This window comes from Callorhinus ursinus, unplaced genomic scaffold, assembly GCF_003265705.2.
Source record: "Callorhinus ursinus isolate GAN/ISIS: 27379988/994484 unplaced genomic scaffold, GSC_fseal_2.0 scaffold1, whole genome shotgun sequence".
Taxonomy (NCBI): domain Eukaryota; kingdom Metazoa; phylum Chordata; class Mammalia; order Carnivora; family Otariidae; genus Callorhinus; species Callorhinus ursinus.
In genome coordinates this window covers 23,656,687-23,669,332 of record NW_027397063.1, presented here as the reverse complement: position 1 = coordinate 23,669,332, position 12,646 = coordinate 23,656,687, and the positions used below count along the sequence as shown (strand labels likewise).

General features: G+C 36.7%; 1 protein-coding gene and 1 pseudogene across 9 annotated transcripts in view; one reads left to right on the top strand and one right to left on the bottom strand.

Annotated features, from left to right (window-relative positions):
• ROBO1 (roundabout guidance receptor 1) overlaps positions 1-12,646 on the top strand; it is a 1,122,251-nt gene that overhangs the window by 886,361 nt on the left and 223,244 nt on the right. The gene's annotated exons all lie outside the window — the stretch shown is intronic.
• LOC112824903 (ATP synthase F(0) complex subunit f, mitochondrial pseudogene) lies at positions 3,137-3,453 on the bottom strand (annotated as a pseudogene).

Below are 12,646 nucleotides of genomic sequence, written 5' to 3'. Positions count from 1 at the left end.
AATACATTTTGGTCAAATGCAGATTATTCATTTAATTGTATGAAATATGATTTTTCAAAAGGATTTTTTTGGGCAGTCATTATGCTCTAAACATAAGATATATCAAAAGAGATTGGGTAATTTAGTTTATTTTTACTAAGTTGGACTGTACCTAAAGGTCAGGGCACATAAATAGATACAGACTTTATGAGACATAGCTGGGGCTCTTGCAACTATCGGTCATACACTAACTGTTGGGAGAATTAATTGTATGTTCTTACAATGTTTGGGTTACCTTGAAAAATTCAGTGACCTTTAAATTTATGGTACTATATTTTATCTCCCAAGATGACATCCTTGTAATAAGCATAGGGAAGTTATTCAGCTTTAGATAGCTTCTATATTCTTCTGGTGACATGTTTATTCACTTTGTTTATGTGCTTGTTCTTGGCCTTTTCCCCTGGATTTTTTTTTTTTACTGGTTTTTGCTACGGTATGATATTTACTGTAGGTTAAGTATACATCTCAAGTTTAGCTGAAGTTTTGTTCCTCTAAAAAATTAACGATAAGTTCTGGGAACAGCAATTAACATTTCCTGTTCGAACCCATTTCTGATGTTTAAAACTGTAAAGGAATTGGAATCATTATGTAGATTAATTAGAAAATAGATCATCCTTTTAGAATATAATTTGTGACCCATGAAGCTTAAAAAAAAGTAGAAAGTTCTGGTAGTGTATCATTTCTGAATATTCCCATGGAACTAACTCTATTTTAACTTTTAAATGTTTTCTCTTCCTAGAATAATAAAAACAACATGTGAAAGTACTTTTTGATTTGGGTATAGTTTCCCACTTTTATTTCCCTTAGTGTTTAAAAGGGGGAGGGGTGGAAGATTCTCCTAGTTTCTCACCATTTTCTGTTGAGTGAATGAGCAGTTTGTGATAATTCAGGTTTCTTTTGCAGTACTTTTTTAGTTTCTACTAGAATGTTTGTTTAAATCAAAATATTTTTTTCTGTTTAATGATATTTACAATAGAGTTTTCTTCCTTTTTGTACTCCTGTGTGTGACCTAGTTTTAAAAGTTAAGCTTAAAGTAATGCTAGTTGTAACAGTAACAAGAGTGCATGAAGCCTGAGCAGAGAATTTTAAAGACACATAATAATATGTAAAGTATAGTTTAATGAGGTTATCTGAACCACTTTAAGTTTCTAGGACCATATAATTTGAATAATTATGGTGTAAAATGTTAATGAAAATACTCACATTGCCTGGCAATGTAGAGATGTGACAATTGTTGAAGGCAAATTATCTACCCAGGTAGCTCTCACAGGGTGGCATTAGCAAATTTGCCTTGCTGAATCTCCCTTTGCCTGCATTCTACCTGACTTTGCAGATTTGCAAACCTACTTTGTTAGCACTCAGAGAATAAATCTGTTTCTCAGAGGGATTCATGTTAATCAAGCTCAAGGAGACTTACTAGAACATAAACCAGAGGGGCGCCTGGGTGGCTCAGTCTTTAAGCGCTTGTCTTCAACTCAGGTCATGATCCCAGGACCCTGGGATTAAGCCCTGCATCGAGCCCCACATGGGGCTCCCCACTCAGCGGGAAGCCTGTTTCTCCCTCTTCTTTTGCCTGCCGCTCCCCCTGCTTGTGCTCTCTCTCTCTCTCTGTGTCAAATAAACAAAAATCTTAAAAAAAAAAAACAAAAACATAAACCAGAACGCTAACTCAGATATTTCATGTTCTCCAAAACACCAACTTTAATTTTCATGGCCATATTACAAAGACATATATTCCCTTTGGGCTGCCGTGGGGTGAGCGTGAAATCAAAGTGATCACGGTGTGATTCAAATGTTTAGTGGCATCAGGCTTAGTGAACTTAATGATATCATCTTCAAAATAGGCACTCTGTGTGCTCCAAGGACCAGGTAAAGCACATTTTTTTTATACATTGGCACTTTTCTCAGTGGACAGTGATTAGATGGTTAATCCCAAACAAACTTCTGGTTTATGACCCTCTTTTTATCTATTATTTTGTCGATCAGTTCCCACCCTTTCTAGTTATAACCTTCTTTTTGGATATGTTAGACCATCCTTTTAGAATATGAGCCAATTTTGGTACTCTGGAAAGCATCCCATCCACTTGCCCAGGACCTTTTAAAATGTTTAAATGTTTGTTTTGGCAAACTATAAAAGTTAGTTGAAATATGTGAAAGGAACCTATAATCTTCATTGCATTTTTATTAGTTAAATCTCTATATTATAATTGTATATAATTTCCAACATGTATACAATTTTGGAAAATTTTTAATAGTTGCCATACAAGATTTATTTGGGAGTTGTAATGTGATTTTCTAATTCTTACGTTTAGTTAAAAGAATTTATGGCTCACTTCTGATTATAAAAGTAAAACTAATATATGGTCTTCCAAGAAAAATCATAGAATACAAAAGTGAATAAAGAAGAAAGTAGAATTCATCTGTAATCCTGACATTCAGAGAAAGCTACTTTTCATATTTTGGCATATATATATATATATATTTAAAGATTTTATTTATTTATTTGACAGAGAGAGAGAGAGAGAACACAAGCAGGGGGAGCAGCAGAGACAGAAGGAGAAGAGAAGCAAGCTCTCTGCTAAGCAGGGAGCCTGATGTGGGGCTCCATCCCAGGATCCCAGGATCATGACCTGAGCTGAAGGCAGACGCTTAGCAGACTGAGCCTACCCAGGCGGCCCGGTGTATATATTTTTTAATACAAATATATTCCTTTGACTTCTCCAGAGAAACGGAAATAATACTAAGTCACCTTGGAGGAGAGATTATAGAAAAAAATAGAAGATGGGGGGTGACTGGCAAATGAAGAACAAATTCTGCAAGGCATGCTCATGGGCTGGAGATTCAGAGAAGAGTTGATGTTACTGTATTGAGTCTGGAGGTAGAATTCCTTCTCGTGTGTGTAGAGGGAGGAAGGATGGCAAGGGATCTCAGGCTTTTCTCCTAAGGACTTCCAACTATTTGGATGAAGACTTCTCACATTATGGAGGGTATTCTGATTTACTTAAAGTGTACTGATTTAGATGCCCCCCGCCCAGTACCGGTCATTTTTTATTGGATGTTAATTCTGATTAGGATATGAAAGGATTCAAGGGTGCCAGGCAAAGGTCATGGTCAGGAATGCCAAATGTGGCTCCACATTGGGCCCTCTTCAGTTGTACTTGTGTAGCTGCTCATGTTTGAGTTCCTTGTAACAACGACAGTAGTTGAAAAGCACATAAGCTGCCAGCACCATAGAAATCCCAGCGATGCCGCCTTTCTTCACATTGACGTACTTGTTGTAGTACTGGTAGTAACCTCTTTGAAACGCTCCAGCAATGCCTCTAAGGGTGAAATCCCTCATCTTGTCCAGCTTGGCAGTTTTCCTAGTTTCACATCCATGAGCTGCTTCTCCTTCACTGGGTCAGATGACACCATCTTGGGATCCTGGGTGTCTGCTCTGCTGGGCCTGATTTAGATGTTAATCACATCTAAAAGTTAATTTTACAGGAACATCTAGACTGCTGTTTGACCAAACAACTGGGTAACATCGCTTTGCCAAGTTGACATATAAAATTAACCATTAGAGTGACCTTATATATACTATATTTATATATAATATAAAATGCATCCTATATGTACACGTGCACTATATGTACACTATATATATATATATATGTACTATATATAATACATATTATTACATATACTGTGTATAGTATGTATATTATGTATACTATGTGTATGTATATATATATAATATATATATTATATATGTATAGTGTTATGTGTGATGTTCCCTACTTTTTTCATCTCCTTTTGTGTGCAACTTTTGCTTAACTCCTCTCCTTTCCCCATCACCTCCCCTCCATTCTTTCCCTCCTATCCTGCTTCATCTCTTCCCCTGCTTTTCCAGTCACTCAAGTGATGACTCTGAGAACTCTGTTCTACAACTGCAAACTCAAAAGTATCAAATACTTACTGTGTTCTTCACTTGCGCCTCCTGTAATCACCTCAAAAAGTATCTGAAACTGAGTTTATTATCTCTTAAAATCTGTTCCTTTTAATTTTTTTTTCTTTTCAATGAATTTAGTTGGCCCAGGCCATTTTTAATGTCACCATCTTCTTTCCTATCTATTAACCATCATATTCCCATTCAGTGGCCACCATGAATAGAATCTGTTGACCACATATCTCATAATTCATCACTACCACTTGGCATTTCTTAACTGTTTCTCTGCCTATGGCCTCCATCCCCTCAAAACTGCTTTCTACTTTGCCATTGAAAAATTTATTTGATATGCAAACCCTATCTCATCATATATTTTCTACAAATCTCTCAAAAGGTCACTGTCTTCATGGTGAAGTCAAATTTCTTAACCTGGTACTCAAAGTCCTTTATGATTTGAAACCTACCTAATTCCCTTGTCTCACTTATAGATATCTACATTCTCATTGCTAAAATATCAGGGCATTGAATAGTCATGATAAAGAAGTGAACAATGGGTGAGCATTAAGTATTTTTTTTTATTTATTTGAGAGAGAGAGAATGAGAGACAGAGAGCACGAGAGGGAAGAGGGTCTGAGGGAGAAGCAGACCCCCTGCTGAGCAGGGAGCCCGATGTGGGATTCGATCCTGGGACTCCAGGATCATGACCTGAGCCGAAGGCAGTCACTTAACCAACTGAGCCACCCAGGCGCCCGAGCATTAAGTATTTTTATGAAAAGTTATGATAAGGCAGAATTAAATCATAATGCTGACCACATTTTTTCCTAATTTTTTGTTGGTACCTTTTTAAAAATATTCTTTTTTCTTTTTATATTATTATTATTATTTTAGGTCAGCTCTATGCCCAACGTGGGGCTTGAACTTACCACCCCAACAGCAGGAGTCACATGCTCTACCCACTGAGGCAGCCAGTGCTCTTTGTTGGTAACTTCTTAATGTTGCCTGAATTGCTAGTCTCCAGTTAAAGTGTTTTGTCATTGGTAGTATTATTTAATAAGGGTTGTTGTGACATACTATAGAAAGTAGAATTGGCATTACCATAGAGAAAAGAGAAATCTGTTATAATGATAAAGATTCTCACTTAATTGAAGTCAGATATATTTCAGAGTATTTAAGTACTCTTTCCCACAAATCATCTTTGTACTTCTATTTAACCTGTATTAAATTGCTTTGCTTAATTATAAATATCCTACAATACTAAATGAAATTCTTAAATAGCTTTAGAGATTGATAGAAACCATGAAAAATGAATGCATGCTAGATGTTATGCTTCATTTCCTAGGAACTGATTCTAAATTAAAACATTGTTTAAATTTCTGGGAAGCTACACACATTGCCTTAATGTATTGCTTAAACATATAATATATAGAGAGATTACTATTCATAACATTATTGATAACTAACATAAGCATCCCATAAATGTTTGCTTATAATGTTTATATATTTGTTATGTTATACTACAAGTACTAAATTTAATATTTTTAAATAAGAAATCAATGTGTTGGTTGACAGTCTATAAATTATTTTGGGTTAAATGAAGAGGATTAATCTGAAAAACAAAATCTCAATAGCAAAGGCTGCTTTACATTTTCAAAAAAGTTATCTCTGCTTTTTGTTGTTCTATTTTCAAATAATTCTATTAACTTACTTTTTGTATTTTCCATGTCTCATTGTTGAGGATCAGTCACCCATAGTTTATAATACTGATAACACACTTTATAAAACTGATTTATATATTTTCAAGTGCTTTCAGGTGTCCTTTCCAAATAAATTCTTATACTTTATCTGTGAGAATTATTAGCTATAATTTATAGAGAAACATATAGTTACAAAAACCCGACAATTATTGAATGTTCTTTGTGTAGCAGGTATATAATATTTAATCTCCACAGCTGCCTTGTAATGAGGAAAGTGAGACCTAGTGATGGTCCTGACTTATCCAAATGCCAAACATTCTTTTTCTCTTAATTTTAAAACAGACAACAAATAGATTTACCTGACAATACTCATAAGTAAGCTAATGGACATGTAGGTTATTTTTTTAAAGATTTATTTATTTATTTGAGAGAGAGTGAGAGAGCACGCAAGCTCATTAGCCGGGGAGAGAGGGTTGGGTGCAGAAGGAGGGGGGAAGAATCCTCAAGCCGACTCCTCGCTGAGCGCAGCACCCATGCTGGGCTCAATCCCAGGACTCTGAGATCATGACCTGAGCCAAAATCAAGAGTCAGACGCCTAACCAACTGTGCCACCCAGGTGCCCCATGGATGTGTACTTTTTAAACGTAATGTTTAAAAAATTATTTAAAAGATGTATATGAAAGAGTAAAAGGTGATAAAGATTGTTATCCCTCAGTGAGGTGTTTCCCAGACCAGAAATGGACTTTCCAAAGACAGAAACATCCTACGTTTCTCTTCTAGAATCTTTTGTAATTGCGTTCTTTATCTAACCATCTATGTAGACCAGCAAGCAGGACAATAAATAAAGAACTGCACTGAGAAATTGAAGCATAGTTTGCTGCAACGATTGGGTATCCCAGTCCATGCACCAGCACTTCTGCCTAAAGCATTTTGCTCTGCTGCATCATTTCTGGCCCTTGTCACCACCTGCACTGTTCTTATTCTTGTAGGCCTTCTCCATATAGGACTTCCTGACAGACTTTTTTGTTCCCTAAAATTCGTGAAAGATTTTGTTTTATTCTGTATCATCATATATGTGCTTTAATATTCTACCTATGACTTGCATAACAGAAGGGGATGAAAAAGGATGAGCTCCTATTTTATTCTTTTCTTGTGGGTATGGCCTTGACCTGTGATTACTTTAATCCTTTCTCATTAAACGTGTTATTTGGTTTCAAACTTAATGTTAAAATGTACTAGTAAAATTTATTTATTTATGTATTTATTTAATATAATGTATTATTTGTTTCAGAGGTACAGGTCTGTGATTCAACAGTCTTACACAATTCACAGTGCTCACCATAGCACACTAATCTTTAAAATGTAGAGTGATATAGGTACCTTTTTTGGCTACCTTTTTTCTATTCAAAAATGTTACATCATACTCTGAGATAAAGTTTGTTAACCCATATTTGAAAACATAATTTTGCAGCCAAACTCAATGTCCAATGCCACTACAGAAAGGGGAATTAAAATATGTGTATTTGTCTGTGTGTGCATGCATATGTGTGATATATGAGAGAGAGGTTGATTGAAAACCAACATGAAGGGCCTTTCCCAACCTCATCTGTCTGAAAGACATGTGGAAACTAGGAATTAAACAGTAAAGATTAGGTATTACTCATAGAAGGATGCTTTGAACCCTCCTTCCAATCCTTTTATATCTTCTGTACTTGCTCTTGGAAGGCTAGAAAAGGAAGATGATATGAGAGATATAAATTATTTTAAAAATCAAACAAAAACAGGCCTCAGAGATTTACTTTCAACTTTATGTATTTATTGATATTCTCATAGTAACCGAACCACTCAAAAGAGACTAAATTTCTCTTTGAGCATTCTCAAAAAGGAGACAAAAATCACTTTCACTTACTCAAAGATTTGAACGTGGAGTCCTTTCATTAAAGATCCTTCAAAAAACTGACCATTTTTTCACATTTAGTTACAACATGATATATTGAAATAAGAGATAAGCTGTGATTCAGGAGACCCTGGTTCCTACCAAAGCTTCTAGTGAACATGTGTTTCTGAGAACATTCCCTGCACTTCTCTACAAAGTAAGTGAAAATTGTTGGTTAAGATCCCTTAAACCTCTATAATTTTAAAGCATTGCTCCACTAAACTCTACTGAACTGCCAACTCATCATCTCCACTAGAAGATCTAAAAGATGTCCCAGTCCCAACCTCACTGTATCTAAAACAAGTATCTAAAGACTGATCTACTCCCAGCCTTCCCAGCTCAGCACAGAGAAATTCCATTTTCTGGCTGCTCAACTTTAAGGCCATAAAGTTGTGCTTGCCTCCTCCTCTTCCTTGCATACCCCTCATCCAGTTCCATCAACAAGTCTTGTCATCTGCACCTTCGACATGTATCCAGGCTCTCTTCCTGTCTTTGTGTCACCACCACTGTGGCCGACTGAGCCACCATTGTCTTTACCTCGATTACTGTAGTCACCACCTAAGTGGGCTCCTGCTTCCACCCTGCTCAATACCCTCATCTCTCTCTCTCTTCTCAAGGCAGCTAGAATAATCCTTTTAAAATGTAATTCATGGGGCACCCAGGTAGCTCAGTCAGTTAAGCATCCGCCTTTGGCTCAGGTCATGATCTCAGGGTCCTGGGACCTGGGATCGAGCCCCATGTCCAGCCCTGCACTCAGCGGGGAGTCTACTTGTCCCTCTCCCCCTCTCTCTGCCCCTCCTCCCACTTGGGTGCGTGTTCTCTCTCTCTCTCAAATAAATAAATAAAATCTTTAAAAAAAAAACAACATGTAATTCACTTTGTGCTCTGCTCTCAACTCTTGGATGTTTTCGGTCTCACTTTGTTTCAAAGCCAAGATCTCCACAGGGACTTTGAACCTGACATTATATTTATCATGTCCCCACCCCTACCCCTGTCCCAAATCTCTCTGACCTTGCATTCTTCACTGAGGCTCATTTCTCTCCAGGCTTGAAGATACCTTCAGCTGGGATAGTTCTATCTACTACATGTCCACTTGGTTTGCTTCTGCATTTCCTTTAAATCTGTGCTACACAGTGGTCAAGAAAAACAGACTGCTCTGGTTTCCTATGTAATAGGGCAACCTACACCCCTCTCCATACTCTCATCCCCTTTACCCTGCTTTAGGTTTTCTACTTAGCACTTATCACTGAGGACAAAGACTCCATTTTCTTTGTTCACTGCTTCATCCTCAAGACTCAGAACAAATTCAGTTGAATGAATGACTGATTGAGTGGAAATATTTCCTACTGAAGTTGTTATATAATTCTTAAAAAAATTTATGCTTTTAGTGGTGAGATAAAGAAGTAATATCTACAGATCTGTCCTTTTTCTTTAAAACAGCTAATAGGCCAATTTGAACTAACACATTTCTTTGGTTGTAGAGAAAACATAAAATCATGGAATGTTTCTTGCATGCAGAAAAATAATAAGATTCTTACCATTCAGAATACACAGGTTGGGGCACCAGCTGGCTCTGTTGGTATCGCATGTGATTCTTGATTTCTGGGTCATGAGTTCAAGCTCCACATTGGGTGTAGAGATTACTTAAAAAAAAAGTCTCGGGTGCCTGGGTGGCTCAGTTGGTTAAGCGACTGCCTTCGGCTCAGGTCATGATCCTGGAGTCCCGGGATCGAGTCCCACATCAGGCTCGCTGCTCAGCAGGGAGTCTGCTTCTCCCTCTGACCCTCTCCCCTCTCATGTGCTCTCTCTCTCTCTCTCTCTCTCATTCTCTCTCTCAAATAAATACATAAAATCTTTAAAAAAAAGTCTCTAAACGAGCACACAGGTTAGTTTTATGTTGTTTTTTGACAATATAAGTGGGGGAAAAAGATATCAGAAGGCTGCTTAGCTGTCTGATAATTTTTATAATCATTTGTCAGGTTGACCTTTTTCCAAATGCACTGTTGTTATACAAACAAAACAATTATATATATAAAATATAATGCGTTTAATTATCTTAACTTTTCTTTTTACCTGAAAGCAGAATTTACCATAAATGAACAGCAAAGAATTTCTAGACCAAGATCAGCTGGCCTAGTTTTATTTCCTCTTCAACTTAGTGTGTGGCCTTGGAGACGTTACATGCCCTTACCAAGCCGGGGCCCTTATCTTTAAAATAGGTGTAATAATAGATATAATAATGCTACTCTCTTACTTGCCTGACTGGTAGTTAAAGTTAATAAGATAATGGAACTTTAATAAGATAATAGAGCTTTGAAGTCCTTGGAAGGAAGGTGTTATTAATATGAGGAGAGGAGTCTTACATTTTTCTGATATTTATAATTATTTTGAAAAAAAAAACCACCGTATCCAGATATTTTGCCGCAGCTTCCCTGACAGATTCATGGAAGCATGTTTGCCCTCCGTTGACAACTGTTTTGAGGTACAGCTTCGGGTACTTCACATGTTGGCACAGTTAATCTCTAAGATCTACCAGCTTTACACATCTGTTCTGCAGTGTAACTATTAAAAGAAAACAAACTGTGGCCCAAGACATTTCTAGCACCTAATGTGGAAGATACACATTTGTCAAACTCCCATTTTCTATTAAATTAATTGGAAACTCTTTAGAAGTATCTGTCCCAGGTAAACTTGGCTTTTTTTTTTTTTAAGATTTTATTTTTAAGTAATCTCTACACCCAGTGTGGGGGCCGAATTTACAACCCTGAGATCAAGAGTCTACTGACTGAGCCCGCCAGGCGCCCCTAAACTTGGTTTCTTAAGAAGTTATATTCCATCCTCTATATGATGTCTTTGAGCCAAGATGATGTCTCAAAAGCAGTTATCTCTAAAAATCTAAGAGGATTTCCCCTTCACTTGCCGTTTTTTTTTTTAATCATTTTGTTTTTTAGCCTGGAGCCTAGATTTGATTAATCGATTTCCCTGTTTTGTTTAAGGATTGTTTTTATTAATGCACTTTTCAAGCCGAGACACGGCATTATCGCCTTCTCGATCATTGTTCTAAGTGTTGAGATCTTAGCAGACCAGCTGCAGCAGCTGTGTTTCCCCTTGGATCTCAGAGCTCAAAACTTTCATCTCCTTTGCTGTCTCAGCTGCTGGTCGAAGGCTACGGCCTTCCCATAACTCAAACCAGTTTCAAAGCAACGTAAGTAACCTCTTTGGAATGCTTTTGGAAAAACCACAGAAAGGTTCTTTAAAAGTACACCACTTATATACTTTAAATGAATGTTTCCATTTTAAGGTAATAACAGCATAATGTCAGGAGTCAACACTTGGTATTTAACTACACTGTGAACATAGTGTGGGCTTGTCTAGATAGACCAATTAAAAACAAGAAAAGAAACACCAAAGTCAATTGGAATCCTTAAATTGATCTCATAGTTGTGGAATCTGAATCCAAGATTATGTTTTCTGAAATTCTGTTTATAAAGTAACATTTTCTGTAGTCTTAAAGACTCTTTCCTATCTAAAATACTGTGTGGAAAGATACAGTCAACATAAATGAAAACGGTATCGATTGCTTTAATAAGGAGAGATGTTTGTTATTCATGGGAAAACATTTCGGATTGGACTTTGGTTTACTTGGGAGTAAGGAGGATCACATTTGCATACATTTTAATAGCAGTTTGTTATATCAAAACATCAATGCAATAAAATGTGATTGATGAGTTATAAGATTAAAAGTCATTTTAGTGAAATTTGACATTTACCTCCAAGTCTAAAGAAAAAGAAAAGCTTGTGGCTTTTATATTTGTCTTGCCTTCACAGAGGAAATTTTCACTCCAACCTCACTTATTCTGACTTTGTGGTGACTTAAGTAAAGAAGGACTCCTTGGTGCTGTTTGTTTGTAATTACAAAAGAGATTACAAATTAGATTTTACATTTATATCTTTCTTACCATCTCCCTAGTGTTTAGCGGCAGGAAGAAGCCTCATCCTAGGACATTGGCAGAGGAAAAAAAAAGTCTTTGGGGCTTATCTAAGCGTCTAGTTGATGTTCTACAAAAATAAGCTAAATTCCAAGATTTCGGAGTCTCCAAGGGCCACCTTTACAAACCAGCAAAGAAGAGCGTGCTACCACAATCCAGGAAAAATAATTCACTTGCCTCAAGAATTCTGAACACGTTGTTTTTTTTTAGTGATTTACTGCATGGATTTTAAAGCTTTTCTTCATAATCACTTGTATTACCTTATCTGGAAAGGCAGCTTATTGCTTTCCTCCAGAGCCGACTGCCTGTGCTACTGGGGGATTAAAACATGTAGACATGCTATCACTTTCCCCTCTGGAGGCTCCCCAGACATTATGGGCATTATGCTTCGCTTCTGCTGACCTATTCTTGAACTTGTGCCATTCAAAGCCGGCATTTCTTTGTGTAGTATTTGGAGTGGCCTTTACAAAAAATCTACATGTTTCACAAAAGTTACTTTCTATCCTTTAGTCAATACTTTCCCAATAAGTTTTTCTTTTTAGGAAATATATATGTATCTCTCTCTATGTATAAACCTATAAGATTGATATCTAATTTATCTATAATTCTTTTCTTGAGGAAATATATTTATCTGTATAAATATATATAAAATATAAAAATATCTCTGTATGTATGGGCACAAGCATACAGGTGCTCATGCACATCACACATGCTAAAGCATGTGCACATCAAGGACAATGGAAATATAATATTAAGGTATGAATGTGAACCCCATATATAACTTTTTTATTTTATAGAACCCATGTTAAAAGGAAAAAAGAAAAAAGTAAAATGAATTCTTTTTAAAGATTTTATTTATTTGAGAGAGAGAGAGAGAGAGACAGAACGTAAGCAGGGGAAGGGACAGAGGCAGAGGGAGAAGCAGACCCTCCCACTGAGCAGGGAGCCTGATGTGGGGCTCGATTCCTGGACTCTGGGATCATGACCTGAGCCGAAGGCAGACGCTTAGCTGACTGAGCCACCCAGGTGCCCCAAACTAATCTTAATAATATATTTAACT